This window comes from Elephas maximus, chromosome 13, assembly GCF_024166365.1.
Source record: "Elephas maximus indicus isolate mEleMax1 chromosome 13, mEleMax1 primary haplotype, whole genome shotgun sequence".
NCBI lineage: Eukaryota > Metazoa > Chordata > Mammalia > Proboscidea > Elephantidae > Elephas > Elephas maximus.
In genome coordinates, this window is record NC_064831.1 from 84,487,439 (window position 1) to 84,515,234 (window position 27,796).

Sequence of the window (27,796 nt, forward strand, 5' to 3'; positions counted from 1 at the left end):
CAAGGATTCAGGAGTAAGGTAGGGATTTTTAGGTGTATTTACCGTAGAGTAACTGGTTTTATGACAGTCTCACTCCCATATTTCCATTATATAAAGAGGGCTTGGGGCTAGGGGGTGGGCTATGAAGTGAAGGGAGACCAAGAAGAAAGTCAGAACCGCTAAGGGCTCTGCAGTCTGCTCTCATCCCCTGGGAGCAAGGGCAGGAAGAAAGAAGCCCCTGGGAACCTGAGATGTGATGCCAATCACACAGACCAGTGAGTGCACAGTGTCCCAGACGAAGCATCAGAGCAGAAGTCTCTCAGCAATAACAGGAATGTGGGGAACAACTAAAGTGGTGGGTGAGGAAAGCCCCTCTACAGCACCCCGTACATCTTGTGTAGGTCTCTTGGCTTCAATAGTATTTCAGTCTCTGTCCTTCAATCTGAAGACGGCAGCTGGGAGTGAGGGGCTGGCCTGCTTGTGAGAGATCCTGGAGACAAGAGAAAGTGATTCTCCTTCCCCTCCTCTGCCCTGGTGAGCCCTGCTAAGAGACAAGAGGAGAGGAGAGGGAAAGGCTGAGGTGGGGTTTTCAACCAGACTGTGATGGATTTAATCTCAAATTAACCCCAAATCACGAGCCTTAACAAAGAGGAAGTTTGGGATGTGAAAAAGGAAGTAATTCAGGTCACCACAGTAACCTACGTGGAGACTGCTCATTTAGAACGTCACGTATCTGGTACATCAGTGCACCATAAATTGGGATATTTCAAACTTGGTGGTGTCAAGTTGATTCCGACTCACAGTGACCCTATAGGACAGAGCTGAACTGCCCCAGAAGGTTTCCAAGGAGCAGCTGGTAGATTCGAACTCCTGACCTTTTGCTAACAGCTGAGTTCTTAACCACTGTACCACCAGAGCTCCTGGAATATTTCAGATAGTTGAAAAATGTCACCAAAAATAACATAACACCCTGGACTGCACAAAATCATGTACACATATTTCCCCCTGCACTACTGTCCTCTTCTGCTATAACCTCCTTTTTACAAGTTCAAGGAAGCAGAATGCATGGTGAGGTGGGCAGCCATTTAACATGTGCCAAGGAAAGAAACTAGCTGCCACTGAGTCGAGTCTGAGTTATAGCAAGCCCATGTGAGTCAGAGTAGAGTTGTGCTCCACACGGTTTTCAGTGATTGGTTTTTCGGAAGTAGATTTTTAGGACTTTCTTCCAAGTGCCTCTGGAAGGACTTGAACCTCCAGTCTTTCAGTTAGCAACACCACTCAGGGACTTCACCAAATAAAGAGAGAGGCACTAAACACACCAACTAAAGCCAAAAGACAGAGCATGGGGGGAAGATTAGAAATGATGTGAAACAGGAAAGACTATCACTATGGCTACCACCTTGTCCTCAAAATACAAGTCTTGATTCAACCCAGTGCATAGTGGAAAGATGGAAACATTTTGACAAGCTGTTTTGAAGCCTCGATCTTTAAAAATGCGTGTGCCTGAGTCAAGAAATAGCACATTGGTCTAATTGCACAATTGCAATTTAATACAAGCTCCCAAATTTGACAAAGATCAATGTTTTAGTGTATTATATGTCTTGTGAACAGATGAGAAAAATACCTTTATCTGAAAATCTTAGGCAGGAAGGAGTGATACATTCTCATTTTGTAACGTTTATTTCCTCATAAAATTGATTAAAAGACTGTATTCAGCTTGCGTATCAAACTAAGTCAATAAAAATTCATTGATAGTCCATTACTATTTGACAAACTTTGTTGTAACCAATTTGGCTAAATCTTCACAAATCTCTGCCTCCTTGAGATGTTTCTCCTCTCCATCTTTCCAACTTCATCACAAGGGATACATTATAAACTGACATCTTTCTCTTCCAGCTAATCCCAAATGGAGGGAAGAAAGAGCTTGACACCAATTTTAAGCTTTTATTTTTTTCCCTCACGTAATCATTTATTGCAGAAGAAAAATGGCCCTACAAAAAAATGGATTTTTTTTTCACCTCATGTTCAATAAATCCTAGGTACATTTCTCTTACTCTCTGTCCACTAGAGATATGCCTCTGTCAAGATTAATATTAAACTCAGCCCAAAGTTGAGGACCAGATTTGAACTATGAGAAATTCCTTACCGTGTCCCCACAGAGCTTTACGTTGTCTGCTAACTTAGGAATTTCCAGCTTGCCCTCCAAATACACACGCTGGGAGTGCATTCCTGTAACTGGCTGTGAGGTGAAACTCTTTTGAGCTCTGATTGGCAACACTGACAGAATTTGACTTTTTGATGAGCTATTTGATCTTTTATCCTACTGATCTTTTTCTTATGCTTTTTGCAAAATTTAGATCTCTCATATGAGGCCTTGGTGGTTCAGTTTGTAGAAATTTTACCTTCCATGCAGGAGACTTGCCGATTTCCAGCCAATACAGCGAATCTTCAATACGTCAATGAATCTTCCAGACTAAGATGGACTAGACAGGAAGGGCCGACAATCTACTTCCGAAAGTCAGTCAATGAAAACCCTGTGGCTCACAATGGTCTGATCTGCAACTGGTCATGGGGATGGGATGCCGAAGGACTGACAATCTTTCATTCTGTGGTACGTGGGGTCCCCACAAGTTAGGGGCTGACTCAATGGCAGCTAACAACAATAACAATAGATCTTTTATAGTTGAAGTCCAGTCTAATGTTTTGAGAAGAGAATAACGTGACTTTTTTTAGTTCAGTTGTCCTCGACTTTTACTTTATCAGTAGAATACATTTAAAAAAAATCAGTAGATTGATAAAAGAGGTAAATTCAGATTGCCTTAGGTACAAACATATACTCACACAAAAACCCTTTACCGTACACTTTTTTAATTTCATGATAAAAATCTCAGAATAAAGGACAGTTTTTAAAATTAATATTAGCTTTATGTAAAACTTACTACATCACCCTTTCTCTTCTCATTTTGTTGCAGATTCATCCTGGCTATATAGCTGTTTGCAGCTCTGCCCTGGGGAACAATGGCTTTGGTGAAGAGATGCCGCCCTCTCCCACACAGCTCTGAAGTGAGGAACAAGCAGACCGGGGCTTTCATCTCCACACTTTCTGTGCTGAATAAATGGGCAAAGCAAATCATTTCACCTTCAGAAGTTCACTTGTTCATTTACACTGCAAGATCATCAGTGATCTAGTTTACATCCTAACTGGGTGAAAGAATGCATCTAATAACAGGCATGATAGAGCCTGCGTGGCACAAGTAGTTTGCAATCAACTGCTAACCTAAAGGTTGGCAATTTGAACCCACCCCAGTGACTTTGCAGAAGAAAGGTCTGGTGGACTGATTCTGTAAAGATTAAAGCCAAGAAAACCCTACGGAGCAGTTCTACTCTATAACACAAGGGGTTGCCATGAGTTGGAATCAATTCAACAACCAATGTTTTTTTTAATTTTGTTTTGTTTTTAATACAGTATGTCTAGTTCAACATAGCAGTAAATATATTTGCTTTGCTTCGTGACCCACATGTCATTTCCTTCCTTGTAACCTTATGCAAGGAACATCAATGAACACTCCAGTGCAACATTGCCATTCATCTTCATAGTCATTTAATTCCAATTTGTTACCCAGTTTTGTGATTCCACTTTTATATATATATTTTACATTGCATTGTGCTTTAGGTGAAAGTTTATAGTGCAAAGGAGTTAATACACACATCGTTTTGTCACATTGGTTGTAATCCCCACAATGTGTCAGCACTCTATCCTTTTTCACCCTGGGTTCCTGTGTCCATTTGTCCAGTTTTCCTGTTCCTGCCCTCTCATCTTTGCTTCTGGGTAAGTGTTGCCCATTTGGTCTTGTACACTTGATTGAACTAAGACATACGTTCCTCATGTGTGTTACTGTTTGTTTTACAGGCCTGTCTAATCTTTGGCTGAAAGGAGGACTTCAGGAGTAGCTTTAGTTCTGAGTTAGCATGGTGTCTGGGGGCCATACTCTCAGGGGTTCCTCCAGTCTCTGTCAGACCGGTAAGTCTCATCGCTTTTTGTGAATTTGAATTTTGCTCTAAGTTTTTCTCCCGCTCTGTTCAGGACCCTGTCAGAGTGGTTGGTGGTGGTAGTTGGGCACCATCTAGTTCTTCTGGGCTCAGGCTGGTAGAGGCTGTAGTTCATGTGGTCCATTAGTCCTTTAGACTAATATTTTCCTTGTGTCTTTGGTTTTCTTCATTATCTTTCGCTCTGGACTGGATGGGACCAATAGCTATATTTTGAATGGCCATTCATAAGCTTTTAAGACCCCAGATGCTACTCACCAAAATAAGATGTAGGACATTTCCTTTACGAACTATGTTATCCAGTTGACCTAGATGTCCCCCAAGACCAAGGTCCCCAGCCTTCAGCTCCAATAACTTAGTCCCTCAAGGTGTTTGGATGTGTCTAGGAAGCTTCCTTGACTTTTTCTTTTTCTTTTAATAACAAGTATATCAGGTGTAGCATCTCTCTTTGGTTAGTATTAGCCATTTAACTCTTTTGTGAGTGAATTATTATTATTTTTTATTTTTGGGTGATGCTATTTTTTTTTTTTTTTACTAATGGAATGAATGCTGAATTATTGTTTGTTGGCAGTTTTTTATTATGTGAGAAAATGGTGTGCCGATTGTAAGTGGGACATATCAGTCCCATATTCCAAGATGCACATCACATATATGTGACATATGGGTCCCATGGCTCATCACACTTCCCGTCTACACTTGAGCCATAAAATATCTTACTCAACTTTCCAAAAATACACACTAAGTAAACATTGCACTTGCTGCACATAATTGCTATCAGTGTGATTTAGAGTGGGCCACATTGGTCCCATGTTCCATGAGCACATCACATTTGTGGGGCACACTGATCCCATGGCCCAGGAAGTACATCACAAACTGTTTTCACCCCAAAATAACTCATTTCCTTGAATATTTCTGAATGCTGGTAACCATACCTTGCCAAGAACACAAAGGAAATAGTAAACATACTTGCAGGCCTCATCTCACTGTTCAGAAACCAAAAGACACAAAAGTTTCACACAATCACTCCTCTGGGAAGGTTCCCCTCATACAAATGGCTCTCAACACTCAAATGTGGTGCAGACCAACTCCCTTGTTCTTTAGGCAGTTGCACCAATATCCACCACCACACCAGAACATACTGAAGTGGTTCAAAGGCCTGCCAATAAACCTCCAGGGGTGGAAAAATGTAACACGGGCATATACACCTCCTGGCCCCTCAAAGGATTAAACCAATTTTGATGGTGTTCCCACTTGACCAAGAGCTAGAAAACTGGAGTTGAAAAAATCCTCAATTAAATCCTGATCATTGCTATCTGAGCTGCAGAGAATTATTGTGGACATTTTAATTTATTCTTACTTTATAAGCTAACCATGAACATAGAACACTGAATCACAAAAAAAGAGCCCATTAGGAAAAGTTCCAAGTACAAACGTTCCAAGTACAGATATCCTATCCACCTGTTGATATACACACTTTGCTTTTGAAAAGATTATTTTAATTGATTTTAACTTTTATGCCTAAGACTCTCACCATGACCTTTACTTAAAAGACAATTTTTAGGTGACAAAAAATTCCTCTGAGGCATTTTGTACTACTTCAAACAGGCAAAGGGCTAGCATCAAAAAAAGGTCCTTGTACCAAGTTGAGAACATTTTATCCAAATTAAATTAATTCTGTGAGAACCTGCTAAATGCAAAGCATTATGGGAAAAACTTCCCTTGATTTTCTTACTGTCTCTTCTGTTCAGAGAGAATAGTTTCTTTTGTCCTTTTATTTGAAAAATTGTCCCTAATTTTTTCCACTCAAGAAACCTGAGTTTGGGATCTGTGTTGCACTCTCTCTGGCTCCATCCTCTCTGGCCTGGGTTTCCCTGAGCTTCTTTGGTTGAAGCATGGAACCAAAGACCTTTTCCTCCTGTGTGGTTGGTGATTGTGCTTGGAGACTCTCTAAATGGCATTAGTTGAGGAAAACTACAACCCTTCAAGTGTATATCTGAGCATCTAGGAAGCAGGAATTTAATCACTGAGTTTTTGTCTGTGTATTCCTTAACTGATTAGATTTGTGACTCACATTGTACCCCCTAAATGATAACCAGATATTGAACATGTTAATTTATGCTGGGAGTGGAGAGAAGCACCTCCAGTAGCTTCAGAGACCACAGAGGTAGTGAAAATGTGGTAAGTGGTGGAGACTCAGGTAAGACAGTAAAGGATGGTGGAGGACTGCAGGTGTATGCTCATTCCATTTCTAAAAACACTTTGCTAACCAAAGCCTATTGGATGATCTGAGTATTCTGACTCTAGCTTTTTATTTTAATTACTTGCAATCTACCACACACACACACTCATTTCTCTTCCCTTTTTCATTTTTTTTCCATTGCTCTTAACATCTCGTAAGACACTATTAAAAAAAACCGTTGCTATTGAGTCGATTCCAATTCATCACAACCCTATAGGACATGGTAGAACTGCCCCATAGGGTTTCCAAGGAGCAGTTGGTGGATTCAAGCTGCTGACCCTTTGGTTAGCAGCCAAGCTCTCAATCTCTACACCACCAGGGCTCCACTATGTAACATATTTATTTTTGTTGCTTGTTTTTTTAGTCTCTCCCCCAGCCCCCTTAGAATTAAGCTACATGAGGGCAGGGGATTTTGTCTGTTTTATTCACTTCTGAATTCCCAATACCTACAAATGTCCCTTCCATGTAACAGGAGTTTAAATATTTATGAACCCATTTATACTCTGGCCCATTACTACTCAGATATTTCAAATATCAAGGTCACCCATGGTGGACTGGTTTCAGTGGCGCTTCCAGGCTAAGACATTAGAAAGAAAGGCCTGGAGATCTACTTCCAAAAATTAACCAGTGAAAACCCTATGGATCACAACAGATCATTGTCAAATTCATTTTCTTTGGACACATCATCAGGAGACATCAATCACTAGAAGAGGACATTAAGTTCGATGAAGTGGAGCCAAGGAGGGTGAAGGAGGCTCTTAGTGAGATAGAACAGAACAACAGCCAAAGCGATGGACTCAAACATGCTGGTGAGACTGAGGATGACACAGGGCCAGGCAACATTTCCTCTGTTTGTTGTACATAAGGTTGTCCAGACTCAGAGTCGACTCAACAGAAGCTAACAACAGTTAAAATGTTCAGGAGAGACACAGAGCGCTTACCTGGAGGAGGGCTCCCACCTGGCCCTGCCACAATGCAGACGCCAGAGATTGTTCCTGTGTCCTTCCCAACTGAGGCCCCCTGTCATCACTACACGCCAGGCAGCACATACAAACCGATCAGGGGAACATCAGGAGAAGTGGGGTGTTTTTTTTTTTTTTTGCCATTCTTGAGCTAAGGCAACTTTGGATCTGAATATAAGTTGATATTGGTGTCTATTATTTTTTAATTATTTGGCATTCAAAACATAACCTGAAACTACTATATTGGACAGTTCCCTAAAATACTTGAGGCTTACAAATGTACAGTTGAGAAAATACTGTGAAAATAGGCACCAAACAGTAGTATTTCTTACAAATAAACTTGGGGGAGCAGAATGTTGCTGAAGATGGAGTGTTGCTCACTGGTCTGCGAAATTTGGGACCTGCATCTAGTTTATAATGAGAAGTCAGCTCTCTTTGGCCCAGTTCCATCTGTAGCAAGCATCACAGACGGAAGGCCTATGGGCTTCACCTGGAAAACAAATGTGTTTAAATTGGCCAGTGGAGTGTTGGCCTCATATGTTCATGTCAACATTTAAAAACCTACAGGGTTCACATCAAAATCCAGGTTATTGTCAGTTCTTGAAAAATTAGATCTGGCAACACCGGACAAAAAAAAAAAGGCAGACTACAATTCCCTCAGTGATAACATCTATCAAAATCACCCTGCTGAGACCGCTTTCGATTTTTTTTAGGCATCTTGTTTCATTTGTTAATATCACCTGCTTGGTCTATATTTTAGAGTATGATTGCTAATCTGTTAGTAATCTCTGCTGATATTCTTGTACCTAGACCATTGTAAAGACTAATAGCATGCCAAGAGACAGAATGACTGAGCAAACATCAACTTCAGCATGAAGCAACTAGACACCAAACTCTGTGTACCAGACAGTAGAGTTCCAAGGCTACCGAGCAATCCTCTCCACTGAGGAACTGCTGCCAACTCCCATGAGGAGCTGAACTCTGCACTGTGACTCCTTTGTCATTTTGTTCTGATGAACCTCATCTGGGACTTTCCGCAACCCAGGCTGCCCATCTTTGGCTGCTCATTTACTTTTATCAGTGCAATGGATGCTAAATTGTGACAGAAAGATTACTGTCGTTAGGTGCTGTCCAGTGAATTTCAACTCATGGTGATCCCACGCCACAGAGTAGAACTGCCTGATAGGGTTTCCTAGGCTGTAATCTTTACAGGAGAATATAGCCGGGCCTTTCTCCCACAGAGCACCTGGGTAGGTTCAAACTGCAACTTTCAGTTAGCAGCTGAGCACTTACCCATTCCACTACCAGGGCTCTTTGACAGAAAGATTAAAAAAAAAAAAAAAGACAAAACTGTTGTCATCGAGTTGATTCCAACTCATAGCAACCCTATGATCCCAGCGATTCCGACTCATATTTATAGACCCTATAAGGGTCTATAAATGCTCCAATCTGTTTGTTCTTAAGTACAGACATCATAGCGGCTATAGTCCTATAAATTTAGCTGTTTTCCACCACCCGTTTGTTTGTGGTGCTGTGGTGGCTTGCACATTGCTGTGATGCTGAAAGGTATGTCACCTTATTTGAAATACCAGCAGGGTCACCCATGGTGGACAGGTTTCAACAGAGCAACCAGACTAAGACAGAGTAGGAAGAAAGGTCTGGAGATCTACTTCTGAAAATTAAAAAAAAAAATCCTATGGATCACAACAGAATATTGTCCAATATAGTGCTGGAAGAGGGGCCCCCTAGGTTAGAAGTCACTTAAAATATACAGTGACCGAAACGACGGACTCGGGCATACCAAGGAATGGTAACGATGGTGCAGGACTGGCCATTGTTTCCTTTTGTTGTGCATGGAGTCGCTATGCATCAGAGCTGACGCAAGAGCAACTAACAACAATCTGTGTTTAATTGCACATGATGTAGGCGGTCCTCTTTTGCAGAGTAAAATTTGCAAAGCTGTGTGATGCAAGCATTTTTCACCCTGGAAAAAGCCATCTTTATTTTGTGTTCTCTTGGCTTTGGATCTCTTTCTGTGCCACTCTGAGGTGCACCAAAGCCATGGAAAAAGCAGCTTCCAGATTGACGCCCACCCCCCGCCCCGAAATACAGAAACCAAGGATTTTATGGTAATTTTTGTCTCACTTGTAACCTCTCTCTTCCAACCCCCCTCATGATTTCACTGATTACTCGCATCAGTCCGGTATGTACGAGCTGCACCTACTTACCTGGAAGAACCTGTTGGCCAGAGTGAGCTTCATAAGGTGTCTTCAGCCGGCTGCTAGAACACTGATGTCCACACTGTGGCGCTGTGGTACACACACTTCATCTTCAGGGCCCTACTGAGTTCACAGGGAAGAAGCGGGCTTGCTGGGTAGAGGAGGGCCAGAGTGAGCAATGGGACAAGTGGGCAGCAGTTCAGTGCTTGTACTTAGGAAACCCAGACTAGAGCCAAGCGGAGATTTACAACCACAACAAGGGGAGAACTACCCAGGCAGAAAACATAACTTAGAGGAATTTCAAATGAGCAAAAGTCACCACTTAACCCAGGCTATTTTTTGACCCAAAGCCTCTTAAGGTAAATGGAATTATATTTCCCAAGGACCTTTTCTAGCCAAGACTGTAGAGAACAGTCACTTGGTTTTGCAATCTGGAACATTACAAGTTTACATTCAGATGGCAGTTTACTCTTTTGTGACTTCTAAAATTCTAAGACCCAGTGATTTCATAGACAACTCAAAAAAAAAAAAAAAAAAAAAACCCAAACCCACTGCGGTCAACTCAATTCCAACTCACGTGACCCTATAGGACAGGGTAGAATTGCCCCATAGGGTTTCCAAGGAGAGAGTATCTTGGCCTTGATCCTAACTTTAAAGAGAATGGCTCTAACATTTCACTATTGAGTATACGGTTTTTTGTAGGGTTGAACTGGATAATGTTAACATGTAAAAATTTTTAACTCTATACTTAGTGTATGCAGGGGTGTGTGTGTGTCTGTGTAAATCTTGAATGGGTGTTGGATTTTATCGAATTTTTTTTCCATCTTATTAAGTATAGATAGATAGATAGATAAGGTCCTTTAATTAATCAATGTAGCGAATTGTTCATAGGTTTTTTTTTCCCCCCTCAAGTTAAATCAGCCATGGGTTCTCATGATAAATCCACCTTAATTATAATGGCTTTAAAAATAATAAAACAGTAGCTTCGGTTTACTCATACTTATTCAGAATTTCTGAGTATATGAGCGACACTGCCTTAAAACTTTTTTTTTTATTGTTCTTCTGCAGTTTAAGTGTCAAAGTTCTTATTGGTTTCATGAAATAAATTAGGGAACCTTCCTTCCTCTTCTATTCTCTGAAATACTAAGTATGAGATAGAGATAATCTATTTCTTGATTTTTTGCAAGAATTGGCTCCTAAGATATCAGACCTAGCTGTCAATTGGCGGGATTGATTTATATTTCCTTATTTAAGAATTTTATAATGGTTCCATGTCCATTCTAATGTCTATTTCTTTTTGAATCACATTTGCGGTAAGCTACAAATATAATTAGAACATTTGATAGCTATAACCAGAAATAATTTATATAAAATTTATCCATTTGTCTGTTTTTATTAGTATAAATTCATCCATAGCTTTTTATCTTCTTTGCACCTTTAATTGTGTCCTCTCTAGTTCCTAATATTGTTTATTCATGTCTTTTCTCTCTTTTCTTGCTCAATTGCGTAACAGTTTTCTATGTTATTAATCAGTTGATTTTTGTATACCCTGTATTGCATTTTTGTGTTCTTTTTCATTAATTTATGTTCTTCGTTCTTTGATCATAGTATGTTTTTAAAAACAATTTCTTGAGGTGGTCACTTAACTCATTCATTCTGTCTGTCTTTTCTAATGTAAACATTTAAGGCTCTTGTTTCAGGCTCGTCCCACAATTTTTGATACGAGATATCTCATTATTGTCCAATTCTCAATAACTGCTTCATTCCCATGATGAATCTTTCTTTGATCCATAAGTTACTTAGAATTGTATTTCACGTTTCCATATGAATAGGATTGTTTGTTATTCTGTTACCGTTCTCTAATTTATTGTGTTTATAGATTGGAGTTGGTATGTTTTCGATGCTTTACTAGCTGCTAAAATTTGCTTGGTGGCTTAGTGCATGTGCTTAAAAGAAATTCTGACACTTCATATTCTTTGTCATTTGTTTTCTAATGGTTTATTCATTTCCTTCTCATCAGTTTGCGAGATTTCTTCGTATAATTTAGATATTAGCATTCTCTCTGCTATCTGGGTTGCAAACATATTTTTCCAAATCTGTTGTTTTCTATTGGTCTTTGTTGAAGTCGTCTTTCCTTATACAAAAGCTTTTATTTAATATTTATAAAGTGAAATGTGTCCATCTTTTCTTTTTAAATCTTTTAGGGTTCCATGGTGCTTAAAGTTACACGTAGACTCCTATACGTCCTTATAGGATTTTTATAACATTTTTTCAAGCTCAGATCCAAAATTGGGAAATAAATTTCACCTAATTTAAAGACTTCTTAAGAACAGATACAAACATGTACATGTCAAGTTAGGTACAAAAGTGAACATTTGTTTACATTGTGAAAAGAAATCACAAAAAAATATAAATGAAATACGTGAACAAATAACTCAAATGTCCCCAAAATCCAGAAAGATGGCAAAATATTCTTTACAAAATAACTGCTTGATACACATCTGTATTGTACGTTGCTTTCATTTGACTACATTTTTTAGCTTCATATTCTTTGATCATCTCTCCATATATTATAAATATACAAATTTATAATCTTTTTCCGTAAAGAAAATAAAAAGATAAGTTAGTCTTTGCTCTAACACTATTGATCAAATTTGTTTCGCTATTGGCAGTTGGAATGCATAAACCATATAAGTTCAGTTCAGACGCAGACATGGATATGCTCACTGTTTATAGCACCAGTGCAGGATGGTGCCTTCCAAACAGAAAATCTGAAAAATCACATTCCATACAATTCCCATCAACACGGAAAAAATATACGACATTATAATTGTATACACTGTGTTCTTGAGCATGTTCTTAAGAGGAGGGAACCTCCATTTTGATTAATATTGATGAGATTGTCTTCCGCCATCAATTGTACATATTTGATGATCTGAAGAAGTTTTCACAGATGGACTCCAGGCTCCATACATTTCAAACCTTGGCTTCTCCTCTACTACTTTTATGCTTCTGGTGCCAAATGCAGTAGAACACATCCATCCTGAGAAAAATCATGGCCTCCTACCTCGGTGAGAGGATGCCCATTGAGTAAGCATGGTGGTCAGCGTACGCATTCCTGGAGGCCATTCCTACGCTCAAACGGTTACCAGTAACTTAACTAAACACACATCAACTACAAACCACATATACACACCCCACTAAACTCCAACAAAATGTATCCCTTACTCAACCTCCCCTCTGCCAGATCCCATAAATGCCTGTGTTTTCTCCAATGCCATCTGATACACATGATGGTAATTGGTTCTGGTTAGGAACATAACTATTTGCCCTTGCATAAACACTTGCAGAAAACATGTTGTGGTACCCTAGTCCCTCTCCCCACTCTAATAAGAGAAGAGCTTTGGTCAAGGGTGTTTATTAAATATATGTTTTTACTGTTTCCATTATATCATGACCTCAGCAGGGGGACAACAGAGCCAAATCAGACCCTAAAACCAAAAACACCTTTTCCAACAGGTGGCATTTCTATTTCTGGTGGTACATATGGCAATCTTGCAAAACTGTAATTTTTTTCAGATATTGTCCTTCCTCTATGGCACCTTATGCTTGAAAGGACACCGATCTCATCCCGAGCTCCAGGAAGTGACTCCTGATTGGTCTAAGCTGATCATGGTGGCCCCATTCCCTTTGCCAGGGATTGGTTTAGGCAAGGGCATGCGACACAGTTCTGTCTGGTGGGATTTGAAGTTTCCTGGGACTTCCTGGAAAGGCTTTCCTTGATGATAAAAGGGGACACATGGCAAGATGTCTGCTGATGCTGTCAACACCCAGGTTTTGGTGATATGGTCGAGCTGTTCCATTAAACAACCATGAAGCTGCCCTATCTCAGAACTTCTTGTTATGAGAGCTAACAATTTTTTTCATATTATTTAAGACACCTTGGACCTATGTTTCATGTTACTTGCAGCCAAGAAAACATTCTAAGTGACATGCACCTTGACAATCCCTGTGTTGTTCTGGGGAATATAGAATGGAGAAAACTTAAGACATATACTTGACATTTGCTTTACCAATGAGGCCAGTTGATATTTATTTCAGTGGGTTGGAAAAAGGAATAGTAGTTTAATACACCCACATTAATGGGCTAGGTATTGACCAGAAACGAGTCCATATCCTAGAAGCAATAAATAATAGGAAAAAAAAAAAAAGAAAAAAAGCAGACCCTAAAGCCCTGTTATGTCCTCTCTCAAAAGCTCATGGAGTGCCTCTAATTGTGTTACAATTATTGATAAAGGTGAAGAAAGCATTCAGAAGGAGAAATCAATCTCTAAATCTGAACACAAACAGCATGAAAAAGAAGTCCAGGGTTCCTTCAATAATTATCATCATCTCTCCCCATCCCCACCAATTTCCTTGTTTATTAGGAAACCTTGTTGTTGTTGTTCTTGTTAGGTGCTGTCCAGTCAGTTCTGACTCATGGTGACCCTACGTACAACAGAACAAAACACTGCCTGGTCCCGTACCATCCTCACAATCGTTTTGTGTGAGCCCATAATGTCGAAGCTGCTGTGTCAGTCCATCTCATTGACAGTCTTCCTGTCCTTCCCTGACCCTCCATTTTACCAAGCATGACTGGTCCCTCATGATAACATATCCGAAGTATGTGAGATGAAGTCTCACCATGTTTGTTTCTAGGGCGTATTCTTGCTGTACTCCTTCCAAGACAGATTTGTTCATTCTTTTGGCAGTCCATGATGTATTCAACATTCTTCACCAACACCAAAACTCAAAGATGTCAATTCTTCTTCAGTCTTTCTTATTCATTGCCCAGTTTTCGCATGCATATGAGATTGAAAACACCAAAGCTTGGGTCAGGTGCACCTTAGTCCTTAAAGTGACATCTTTGCTTTTCAACATTTTAAAGAGGTCTTTTGCAGTAGATTTGCCCAATGCAATGCATTGTTTGATTTATTGACTGCTGCTTCCATGGGTGTTGATTGTGGATCCAAGTAGAATGAAATCCTTGACAACTTCTGTCGTCCTGGACATCTCTGTTTATCATGATGTTGCTTGTTGGTCAAATTGTGAGGATTTTTGTTTTCTTTATGTTGAGGCATAATCCAGGCAGAAGTCTATGGTCTTTGATATTCCTCAGTAAGCACTTCAAGTCCTCTTCACTTTTAGCAAGCAAGGTTGTGTCATCTGCATAACGCAGGTTGTTAATGAGTATTCCTCCAATCCTGATGCTCCATTCATCTTCCTGTAGTCCAACTTCTTGGATTATTTGCTCAACATACAAATTGAATAATGGTGAAAGTATACAAGCCTGACACACACACATTTCCTGACTTTAAACCATGCAGTATCCTCTTGTTCTTTTTGAACAATTGCCTCTTGATCTATGTACAGGCTCCTCATGAGCACAATTAAGTGTTCGGGAATTCCCGTTTTTCACAATGTTATCCATAATTTGGTATGATCCACACAATTGAATGTCTTTGCATAGTTAATAAAACACAGTAAACGTCTTTCTGGTATTCTCTGCTTTTCAGCCAGGATCCATCTGATATCAGCAATGATATCCCTGGTTCCACATCCTCTTCTGAATCTGGCTTGAATTTCTGGCATTTCTCTGTGGATATACTGCTGCAGCCACTTTCCAATGATCCTCAGCAAAATTTTACTTGTGTATATATATATATATATATATATATATATATATATATATATATATATATATATATATATATATTATATTACTGATACTGTTTGACAATTTCCACATTCTGTTGGATCACCTTTCTTTGGAATAGGCATAAATATGAATCTCTTCCAATCAGTAGACCAGGTAGCTGTCTTCCAAATTTCTTATCATAGTCGAGAGAGCACTTCTAGCACTGCATACATTTGTTGAAACATCTCAGTTGGTATTCCATCAATTCTTGGAGCCTTATTTTCACCAATGCCTTCAGTTCAGCTTGGTCTTCTTCCTGCAGTACAGTTGGTTCTTGATCATATACCACCTCCTGAAATGATCGAATGTCAACCAATTCTTTTTGGTACAAAACCCTAGGAAACTTCAAAGGATTAGCCATTTTGGCCAATGAAATGTGATACCCTAGAATTTGCATGTTTGCTTATTCTGTTTAAATAGAAAAATGACAATGCTGTGCTTTATTGGCAACACATGGGGTATGACATTATCAAACCTGGGTTAGAATATGAGCTGCGCTGTTTACGATCCGTGTAACTTTGGACCAGTTACTTCAGTTCTTTGGGCCTCTTGCTTATCTATAAATGAGCCAATAGTTTTATATCACCAGGCTGTTGTGAGATGTAAATAAATTAGCAGATGTTAACATACTGTATATGTAAATACTGTAAACATTTATCTCACCTGCCACAAAGCTCATGGGGAGTGTGGGTATGGATGTAGGTGTGATTTCTACTTTGGCTAGGGTAAATTGTGTGTCAGGGCTGTTTTATGGAAAAAAAAGAACTATGTTGATGTCACATAGACATGGGTTCAAATTTTATCAAATACTAGCAAGATTCTTAATCTATCTGAGGTTCTTACATACAAAATAAGCTTAATACCTACTTAGGTGAGGCCGTGATGGTTCAGTAGCAGAGTCTCACCTTCCATGCAAGAGACCCACGTTAGATTCCTGGCCAATGCATCTTAGGTGTGGCCACCACATGCCTGTCAGTGGAGACTTGCACGTTACTACGATGCTGAACAGGTTTAAGCAAAGCTTCCAGGCTAAGATGGACTAGAAAGAAAGGCCTGGCAATCTACTTCCAAAAATCAGCCATTGAAAACCCTGTAGATCACAGCAGTCTGACTGGGAACCAATGACGGAGATGGCCCAGGGCTGGGCAGCCTTTTGTTTCATTGTGCACAGGCCACTATGAGTCAGGAGCTAACTCGATGACAGCTAACAACAACCTATATATGTATATATATATATATATATATATATATATATATATATATATATATATATAAGTTCTGGGTTACATATATACATACATATAATAGTAAGGGGTTGTTCTCGTCCTCCAGGATTTCAAATCATATTTTGATTGAAGTAGGAATACAAGTAGATCCCAATATTTTTTCTTGTGGTATCTCAACACAATTATTGGAATCTTGAAGGGCAGACAGGTAAAAAATAAACAGAACCAGGCAGTGTTTTATTCCGTTGTGCATGGGGTCACCATGAGTCAGGGGCTGACTGGCTAACAACAACAACAACAATGCCTACATAACAGAGTTGTGAATATAAAATAAAGCAGTGCCCGGGAACAGGGGCAGATTGGCATAGAAAGGTGGGGCTGGGGTGCAAGGACCATCCAGAAGAACCCCGTCTGCCCCGTTTCACCTCCTTTTTTTTTTTTTTTATCAACACAAGCCCAGAAATGCAATGATGCTACCAAGGAAGCGTGTGGCAGCCACCATGAAAAACTCTGATTTCTTCTCCTTTCTATAGCTGTTTCTCTCTCCTTGGGATTTGTGCACAGAACTTGAACTGTACAATTTTATATCATTTGAAAGAGACGGGATATTAGGGAGTTCAAGGGCCAGCAATGTAGCAAACATGAAAGCCTACTTCAAGCCATCTTCTTAAGCTCCACCGCCATCCGGGTGCTCCACTGAACCAGCCCTCCTGTGGTGCTAACAACAGCTTCAAGTCCAGGGCTTCAAGTCTAGGCCGCCTGCATCTTGTGGCAGCAATTAGGGAGGCTGAGGCTGCCATTGGCTTTATTTTATCCCGTGATTGTTACGGAGAGAAACAAACAGCCTCCAGCAGGCTGTGATAGCATTACCTGTTATCATTGTCATTTTCTATCTCACGTCCTGCCGTCTAAAATACTTTGAAAGCAGTCATTCTTAAAAGGCTGGGCTCTGCACTTCCAGGTTTATCAGAATAAAACAGAAATCAGGTTGCGTAGTTTTAAGGGCACATGGGAAAAAACACAGTTTGGTGACAGGAGATTTTGAATTACAGTGGGCGAAGATAGCTGGGTTCTCCTTAAGACTTTAAACATCCAAATAGGTGCGTTTAAAAGAAATGCCCCTGTAGACTCCATCTGAACCCTCGTGCCTTTTGTTATCCACGCAAAGCAAGCCACTCAGCAGCCACGCTCACAAATCCCAAGGACTAAAGGGCACAGATTGCATTTGGGATTTGACAGCATATTCAGAGAATTAAGAGTGTTTTTGTCTGGATGCTTTTCACTCAAGTAGTAGCAGGAGCTGCTATCTGTTTCTGAGACTTTAATTTGTAAATGATAATAGCTCTCCTTTAGCGAGCGAGCCCCTTCGGTGTGCCAGGGAGCACCCATTCAAGGCCTTTAGGTATAATTTCCTTTAACTCTCACAAAACCCTTGCAAGATAAGTTGTATTAAAGGTGAAATTGAGACTCAGAGAGACGATTAACTTGGTGAAAATCAAATAGTTAGTAAGTACTGGGGAGCCGGAAATTCAGAAAGAAGGGATATTAGAGATTCAAGGTGACAGCAGAAACAAACATGTCCTGTTCATCAGGCCACACCCCCATATATGCAAAGTTAATATAACCATATTTCTTAAGTCTCAGATGACATCACTGTAAGAGGCTACTTCATGTATCACAAAGGAAAAGAAAACCCTACCAACTAAGCTGACACTCCGTTGATTTCCAGATATATCCTGATTTCAGAGATGTAAAAACATGGGGGAAAATGTACCTTTTAAAATCCACCAAAAAATGATAATTTGAAAACTAGGCTGGAATGTAAACAACAAAATAAGATAATGGCCCAGCTTGAAGGCAGGTGGATCATATATGTACAAGTCACCTCCTGGCACTCTCTGGCTTTCTCCAAAGCTGAAGATAAAACCCAGGCTGATTCCAGTGCCCACGCTTCAGATTTCCACCTGCAGGTGGCAGTGCAGGCCACTGGATATGCTAGTCAAAGCCTTTGCCCTTCTCTGGGAAAAGGCCTCAGAGCAGCTCCCCAGGCAGCTGGAGAAACTTGTTATCACCGCTTTATTTTATTTTATTTTTTTAACTACTTCTGAGCTAGTTCAAACCTCAGCGTCATTTCCACCCCACTCCCCTATCCAAAGGTCCTTGGGGGGCATAAATGATTTGCTCTCAGTTACTAACAGAAAGGTCAAAGGTTCAAATCCACCCAGTGGTGCTGCAAAGAAATCAGCTTCAGTAAAGACCACGTCCAAGAAAACCCTGTGAAGCACAGTTGTGCTCTAAAGCACATGGGGTTACCCTGAGTTGGATTCGACTCGAGGGCAATAGGTTGGGTTGGGGTTGCTTTGGTTCCCTATCTGATGTCTTCTTTCTTTCCATTAACTATTTTTCCCTGCACACTCCCAACATCTGCAGCAGGTAGTCTTGGAATGGAGATAAAGATATTCTTCTTTCCCTTCTCAATTCAAACCAGAAGCTGAGGGATTGGCTAAAGAGAAGGAAGCTAGTGTCTTGGTTGTTCTATTTGTCCATATATCTAGAAAATATTTCTCGGGGAGGCCTTCCTATCTCTTGTCTATAACTGGGGATCAAATCTCTTTGCATCACTTTCTTCCTAAAACTCTCATGGTTCCCAGGGCTGATAGAATAAACTCTAAGCATGAAAATCCAATCATAGCCTACTTCTCCTCCACTTCCCTTCCATACCTCCCACTCTAGGCTCCAGGCACCTGTGAATACTTGTGAACAAACTGTGTCTGTTCACAAGTGGTATTAGCTTATGCTGTTCCCTCTCCTTGAAATAGTCTTCCCCTCATTCTCTGTCTATAGGACATGGAGCTTGTGGTTCTTTGGTTCAAAACTAAGTTCACGTCCCTCCACAAAGCCTTTTCTTCCTTGAACCTCATTGCCTTCCACGTACACCCTAAGAGTCCTTAGCAGCTCTCTGTATATATATTAATTGTCATGCTAATCCCTTTAAATTATTATTTATCAATAGAGAAATCTTCCTCACTCTGTCTTGCTTATATATGTAACCCCTGCACCGAGCACAGGGCTGGGGTTGTAGTAAGTACTCAGTTGATACTTACTGAATGAATAATGGAATGCCTCTTTTCTAAAATATTCCAGAAGCAATATCCCCTAGGACAGCGATGATTAACTTCTGCATGTTAGAATCACCTGGGGAGCTTTTAAAAATCCTGGTACTCAGACCTTACCCTAGACCAAAGAAATCACAACTTGGTGTTGGGACCGAGGCCTCAACATCTTGTAGAGCTCCTCAGGTCATTTCAAGGTGCAACCAGTGTGGTTCCAAGACTGGCGGTATCAATAGTACATTTCTCCATGATTTTATTTGAAGTGCAAATTCTTGAGACCCACCTCAAACTCTAGAATCACAAATTAGGGAGGAAGAGTGGTAACCCTTTGTGTTTTAACAAGCCCTTCAAATGATTCTGATGTATACTAAAGTTTGAGAAATGCTGCCGCCCTAAACGGTTTGCTTTAATTAAAGCTGCATCGATGTCCGTAAATCAATCCCTCTTCTTCTTTCTCCTGATTCCATTCTGGGTCCTATTTTTTGCATGGGGCCAGGCTTACAGACAAAAGAACAGCTCCATTCTGGTCAAAGAATTTTTTTTTTTTTTTCCTAACCCATTTGGGTCTTATGATTATTGACACCAATTTACAGTGAAACCGTTCAAGAAGAAATTTTACGTATTTATTTCAATCAAGGACGTATTATTAGCATGACTATTTTTAAAACAAGAGAATAAAAATTGACAAAAGCTACCATATTGAACTTGTAACATGTACCAGATATTATGCTAAGTGCTAAGATACCTCACTGATTCTTCACAACAATGCTAAATGGTGGGTATGTTACAGGATGCTCATTGTGCACATGAGAAAAGTAAGGCTCCAAAAGATATAAATCCAGGGGAAAGACAGGGATTGGAACCCAGGTCTGTCCTAAAATCAAGTTGTGCTCTTGATCTTGATGAACCTCATTCCTTACTCTGTCCATAGTCTTAAAGCTTTGGGGTCAAGAACAATCTGGTGCTCTGGAAAATTCTTGTCTAGTTTCTGAACAAAGGTTAAACCTTCATGCTGTGTTTTGGTATACACTTACTGGTGGTTTTGCCACCCCCCCCCCAAAAGACTCTGAAAAGAAATACAGTTTGCGCACAGGGGTGGAGTGGCAGTTGTCTGCTAAGACGCATGCATTCTCTTCAACTTATCCTTTGTTTTGAATATATGGTCTGAATTCTTGGGGTCGTTATTAACATGGTCTCTTTTGGAGTCCATGAGTATTACACATGTGATGCAAACATGAAGGAAAGCTATTTACCATTTTTTCTTTATTCATCCATTAAACATTTACTGATTTATGTTTTGGAGAAAGAGCAAAACAGGCTTTGCTCCCTGACCTCAAGAGAAAAAAAAGGAATATTAATGATTACAATACAGAGTGGGATATACCAGTAAAAGCATGGTCACAGTGCTATGGACCAATAGAAGAAGCCCAGCCTCAGGGTGTCAGGAAAAGAATGCATCCATTCTCTTAAAAAGAACACCTCATAGAGGAATTAGAATTAGGTGCCAAAATCAACCCAGTGTGCAGAAAACAAATGCTTTTATTACCTGGATCCTTCCCAACTGAAAATGATGCTATTCATTTAGGTTCCTCTCCATTTGAATATTTGAGCTACTGGGGAGAGTTGCCTAGCTACTATGAGCCAATGAATCCTGTATCTCATTTCTTTCTGAAATAAAATATTATAATACATAAAGTCCAGCACCTACGTAGATAAACTTGTGGGATCAATTTCATCCCAAATTTGAGCATCTCTATTCTGAAGGATATCCCCAATCCCCGAGCTCTTATTTCCCCACTAGTAAGATGGTGTGAACCCGGGGGTTTTAAAACTGTTGTAACTTTGGTATAACTACCATCAGAAATGAGAATGACTTTTTTAATTTGCAAAAACAGGGCTGCCTTGCGTTCTAACCACATGTGAAAAAAAGGAAAGATTGCAATTTAAAGACAGTGAAGTTTATTTCTGAAACGTATGGCCATGGGTCAAGCTTAGTAAGAAAAGTGGGTCCAGGGTATTTGAGGCTTAAAAAAGAAGCAATTATTGGAATAGAAAGCAGCGGGTCATGGTGACACTTCACAGACCCCCACCTGCCTGCCCAACTGAGCAAGTTGGAAGAATGGGAAAAGACTCCTCATGGACAAGCTTCCGCTAGGAAACAACAAACTCCTGTTCTTTTTGCCTTTTTCTAACTCTTTTCCTCAAAGTCTAAATGCTGCTATTTTACAGATTAGCCTTCCTTGTGTGCATGGATATGTCAGCTGTCAGAGAGTTGAATTTATTAGATCACTCCTTCTATTCTCATGTATTCAAAAAGGCAAGAAAACCCAACCCACCACTATCGAGTTGATTACGACTCATAGTGACCCTATAAGACAGAGTAGAACTGTCCCATAGGGTTTCTAAGCAACACCTGGGGGATTCAAACTGCCAACCTTTTGGTTAGCAGCTCTAGCTTTTAACCACTATGCCACCAGGTTTTCCAAACAGGCAACTGAATGTACAAATTCGTTCAGTAAATATTTACGGAGCATCTACTCAAACCAGGCACTGTGCTAGGCTCTGGTGGGAACAGAGCACCAAATAAGGGAGAATAGGCCTCTGCTTTCTTAGGATGAAAAAGAGATGTACATACAACAAACAAATCAATGAAGCAGCTAAATTTAGATTGTTGTGGAGAGTGATATCAGGGCAGTATGCTGGGTGGTGACCAAGAAAGGCCTCTCCGAGCTAAACTGTACATTATATGTGTGTGTTTTTTTTATTAAGGACACTCTATAGTTTTCTAACAGAAAGATCTTTGTGTTTATGTTTACTATTAGGAGTTAGTTCTTAGTTATGTTGGCGATCTGATATGGATGCTACTGATTTTGGAAATTGACTAAATAGTTGAAGGTTTGGAAGAGCTGACCTATCAAGAGAAGCCAACCTGAAGTTCTATTTCCAAAACAGTGCACTTCAATCATACAAACTCTGTCTGAGTCATTGCCAAGAATTGTATCTTCAGCAATTATACTAGTCGGAGAGTGTTATGGATTGAATTGTATCCTTCAAAGAGATGCTGAAGTTTACTCACTGGGTCTGTTAATGTGGCCTTGTTTAGAAATAGGGTTTTTCCTCTGTTATCAGTTAAATTAATGAGGTCATACCAGAGTAGGGTAGATCCCAATCCTAATCCCTATAAAAAGGGAAAACAGACACGAAACAGCCACACAGGGGGAAGACAGCATGTAAGGGTATGTAACAAGGAACACCAAGAAACTCCCAGGGCTATCAGAAGATGAAAAACACAAGGCAGCATCTTCCCTTAGAGCCAATAGCATGTGAGAGACAGAATCGTCCCCATGATACCCTGAATTCAGACCTTTAGCCTCCAGAACTGTGAGACAGCGAATTTCCGTTCTTTAAAGCCACCTGGGTTGTAGTACTTTGTTATGGCAGCCTTAGGAGACTAAGCCAGAGTGGAAATTTCCGTTAGACTGTATTAGACCATAAAGAGTCTGATGCAGCCTGCTGAATGTGAGTCGACAGGATCCACGCTCCAAAGCAGCGAGGCTGAGTACCACAAGTGCACAGCAAGCCACTGGGTGCTCCTGAGAAACGGCCTGCTCAGTGATGCTCTTTCCCAAGAGAGTACAATCTCAAATCTTAAGTCCAAGCAGTGAAGAAAAATAAGGCACCAGAGATGGATTTTCTTTTTCTGGTCACATGAGCTAGGCTATTAGAGCTCACTCTCCAGTTGCGAACAACTGAAAAAGCTAGACAAAGTATTATTTCCAGTGGTCTTAAAAATATAAAGAGTTTATCAAGACAGTAAGGAATTGGTAGGCCAATATTAAAGGGAAATTGCTTATGCAGATAGATACTTAAACTTGGAAGAAACTTTTGCCTTCAGGACATTTGTCATACAGAAAAATTTAACAACCCTTTGGCAGCTTCATGGGGTAATTGGGATAGTAACAAAAGGGTCTGCATTAGTTGAGGAAAACAGGACAGTCTTCCTATAATAAGTTGAGACCCGTAAGGGTAAATCTCAGGGTGAGGGTGAATTACGTAGAGCAGCTCTTACCTTTAATTATGGCCTAGCTGCAAATCACCTGGGCTGTCCAAGGAAGCTCCACCATGAGAATTTGCTTAAGATGATCTCATATTGCTGATGTTTCCAGGTATCTGATACATACAGATCCTCTCTTAAGAAGGGTGCCTTAATTGTCAATCTCAAATTATTTCTACAAATACATTTTCAAATGCAACAGCTAACATAGAAAAGTTAGATACACAGAGCAACTAGACTCCAGGAGCAAGAATCAAGGGAAGTGGTAGAACACCAAGGCTTCAGATGTTGCTACTGTCAGACAGAAACTATAACCAGCTTTCTGTGTTTAAAGAAATGAAAGTTATGCTTCCAGGTCTCAGCAGAGAATAAGGAACTAAAACATGACATAAGATTTGAAAAGAACAAAATAGTATTTCTAGGAATAAAGCAAAATAATAGAAATAAAAAACTCAGTGGTATCCACTGAACAGTGAATGAATAAATAAAATGTGGTACAGTCATATAATGGGACATTATTTGGCCATAAAAAGAAATCAAGAACCGCTGATACATGCTACCACCTGGATGAACCTCAGAAATACGCTGAGTAAAGAAAGCCAGGTGCTAAAGAATACATATTGTATGGTTCCATTAATATGAAATGTCCAGAAAAAGCATGTCTATAGAGCTCTTGTGGTGCACTGGTTAAGAGTTCAGGCTGCTAAGCAAAAGGATAGCAGTTCAAACCCACCAGCAGCTCCTTGGAAACTCTATGGCACAATTCTATTCAGTCCGATAGGGTCACTATGAGTCAGAATTGACTTGAAGGCAGTGGCTTTTGTTTTTGGTGTAGAAACAGAAGATATACTGGTGGTTGCCTAGGACTGAAGAGGGAAACAAGGGTCGGCACATCTGATCTGCTTCTCTACATATTACCCCTGCATTCAATCTACATGGAGAGCTTCATTGAAGACGATAAGTACAGAATCAAACCAGTGGAAAATTCTATGCAAATCCTTCTAAGAAACTGGTGAATATAACTTAAGAGTCTCAAACACAGAATGATTAGCTATTAACATTAATTATATCATCACCTGCCTGTCCAACAGATGGAAACTCTGGTGGCGTAGTGGTTAAGAGCTACATTTGCTAACCAAGAGGTCAGCAGTTTGAATCCACCAGGTGCTCCTTGGAAACTCTAGGGGGCAGTTCTACTCTGTCCTATAGGGTTGCTGTGAGTTGTAATTGACTAGACAGCAAATGGGTTTTTTTTTTTTTTAATCCAACAGATAAGGCAACTGTACTCCATTTTTTATGAATAATTAGTACAATGTTTCAGTGGATTAAAAAAAATTTTTTTTGATGGAGTCACAACTAAACACACACAGAAGTTCAGAGGGAGTCAAAAGGGAGGTAATAAAAAGATGGGGTATAAATGTTGGGAAAGAGAAAATAGTTTCAAAAGCTTTCCCTATCCTAATTGTCCAAATGTATTTTATGTTCTCTTTCTTCAACTTCCTTCACGATCTTTATTCTGTTTCATTCCTTATTCTTCTGTCTTTTTTTTCCTCCCAGCCAGAGGTACCAATTAAAAATATCCTAGGAAGGAGAGGCTCTTAGGGATATACATCTGGGAGGATCAATCTCTATAAACTTTCTTTTAAACAATCATTAACTCTAATTTTCAATTGTCGAGTCATCTTTAGGCAGGACCTAATTCCCACTTTTAAAAAAAGTGAATAAGAAGGCAAAGACTAGATCATAAGGCTGAATGGGGTGTGGTGGGCAGAAGTTCATTGGCAAAGATGAGGTTTAAGAGTCTGGTAATGGGGAATTTAACCTTAGCTCTATCTTTAGCAAATGACTTCACTTTACAAAATTTCACTTTTCTCACTTATAAGAAGAGGTGATCAATCTAAATGATCTTTAAGGCCCTTTCTAGTTCTAAAATCCAATTGCAGTGCAGTTATAAAGGCAAAAGCCTAGCCATTGACTCTGAATAAACCAAAAAATGTCCTTTGTAGGCCAGACTTTTGACCTCTTCATCTTCTCAAATATTCATCCCTACTGTGCTCAATCCAGAATCGACTCAATGGCAATGGGTTTGGCCCCCAATCCGTAGTATCAGAGAGACAATCAGTTCACACTTGAGGCAAAGATCAATGACATTATGATAAGTTGTAAAAGGTCTATGCTTCCCTCAAGAATATTGTTAAATATTCACATTCTGTTCACTGGATATATTTCACGTGTGCAAGAAAAATTAGAGCAAAACTTATTAGAAGAAAGAGATAATTATTTTGAAAAAGACCCTACTGTAAGATGAAGGAGGGAATATAAAAAATGGAAAGGAAGGAACAGAGGTAAGAAATGTTGACAATGAAACTCAATGGGTGTTATAATAGAAACATGAAAGAATCACAGATATTTCTGAGGCTTTGATACGGAGAGACTGGAGCAGTAATGATGCTACCAGTATTTGTAGAGAGGATGGTACCTACCTGGAAATAGGCAAGAGAGAGATCTTGTCCAGAGATAGGCAGAAATCTGAGACTGAGTGGGTTCTTTCAATAGAGCCTGTTAAGACAGAGACAAAGAGATGGCCTTGGACTGAACCTTGAGATACAGCTGCAGTTGACCAAAATCTTCACATTCAGTACTGGTGTCTTAGATGTTATACAGTTTAACAAATAAGGAAGTTTATGAATAAGGAAGAAGAGGCCCAGAGAGAATGTAAACAGGAAGGAGAACAAGTGAAGAAGACAGAGAAATAAGAGGTCAAAGAGGTGGAGGGTGACCAGAAGGGTGCTCTGAACAGAAAGCACAGGAGGGCATTGGAAGGGAGGGGTCCCATGCCACAGATGGGTACGGAGAGGAGGATACCTGATGTGGAGAAATTCCAGAGGGGACAGGAAGGGAATGTTTTCCAGCCCAGATGCGAGAATTAACCTTGCAAAAGTAGGAAGGAAAGATGAGACGATGTGTGTAGAAAGAGAGTTTATTAGACTTTATTGCAACAAGCCACAGCAACAGATTTTGGCTCACTCAAGCAAAAAGGAATTTATTTGGAGACTTCTGGGTAACTACTAAAATTCACAGGAAGACCAGATAACCAGGCTCAGTAATAGAGTTGAGGCAAGGAAGACTGGGTCCAAAAATACAGGTAAGTTCTAACCATAGGACAAACTTAGGTTAGGACACCACCACTGGCACTCCGACTGCTGGACACAAGCGTCTTCATGCCTCTGCTGTCATCACCCCCACAGTTGTAGAATCCTCAACTATTCCAATGAGATTCAAAGGCCTGGACATGAGGGTCTTATTGGCCAAACCTTGGTTATCAGTCCACTTCCCGGCTGCCACGACTTTCAAGAGCATCTGACTCTTCTGCTTTGGGAAACAGAGACCAGACATACTTAGCTTTCCACCAGGACACAGAATGTGGGAATCTCCTCAGAGAGAAAGTCTCTTAAGATGCTCTTAAGATCCAAAAAAAAAAAAAAAAGTCCACCATTTCCTATCTTGCCATTTCCTGGACCTGACAAAAACACAATGCCAAAGTTTTTTGCCCAGGATAAGCCAACTTGCCTTTTTACAACAAAAAATACTCTCTGTTCTTCAAAGGAAGTCCATTAAAAACTCTCCACTTTATTCAAGCTCCAGTCTCAACATCTCTGATGACAACTATTCCTTTTTTTAGTTGTGTAGCCATTCTACTTTGATATATCGCAAACCATGAAATGATTACAAAGTCAGATGCCCCCAACACATATATGATATTGTTGGAAGGAGACAGAAAATAGGGAAGTTAGTAAAATATTTAGAAGAAATAATATGGAAGGAAATCTGGGTAACAGGTCTAGTCATGTTCTCTGCAATGGGTCACATGGCTGTAGGTGATATTTGTGGTTTATCTCCTCCATGGTCCACTCTAAGCTTCCTTTGCCTTCTGCCAGCATGTCAGCAGTTGGGGTCCTTAGCCAGCAGGGTGATCCAAAATATGATACATGAGTATTTGAGCCCTTGGTGGTCCTGCATGAGTAGGTTTGCAATAGCCTTTCAGTGCCTTTCATTAATTCTTTCTCTCTTTTATAATATTTCAGTTATACACTAGACAAGAACAGAGATAGGATTATTTGAAGATAAATTAATACTATTCTACCATTACAAAATGATGCCTTTCACCACATTACAATATTTTAATTCTCCCCAGCCGACCTATTGCTAGTATTTTCATG

The 27,796-nt window shown here is 40.0% G+C and overlaps 1 long non-coding RNA gene across 1 annotated transcript; it reads right to left on the reverse strand.

Moving 5' to 3' along the window:
- Positions 1-2,945: 2,945 nt before the first annotated feature.
- On the reverse strand, positions 2,946-26,183 carry LOC126057320 (uncharacterized). Its single transcript, XR_007512459.1, has 4 exons — positions 26,060-26,183; positions 23,592-23,692; positions 9,456-9,597; positions 2,946-3,087 (listed from the first exon to the last, which is right to left on the reverse strand). It is a non-coding gene; the product is annotated as an uncharacterized LOC126057320 (long non-coding RNA).
- Between the last annotated feature and the right edge of the window lie 1,613 nt (positions 26,184-27,796).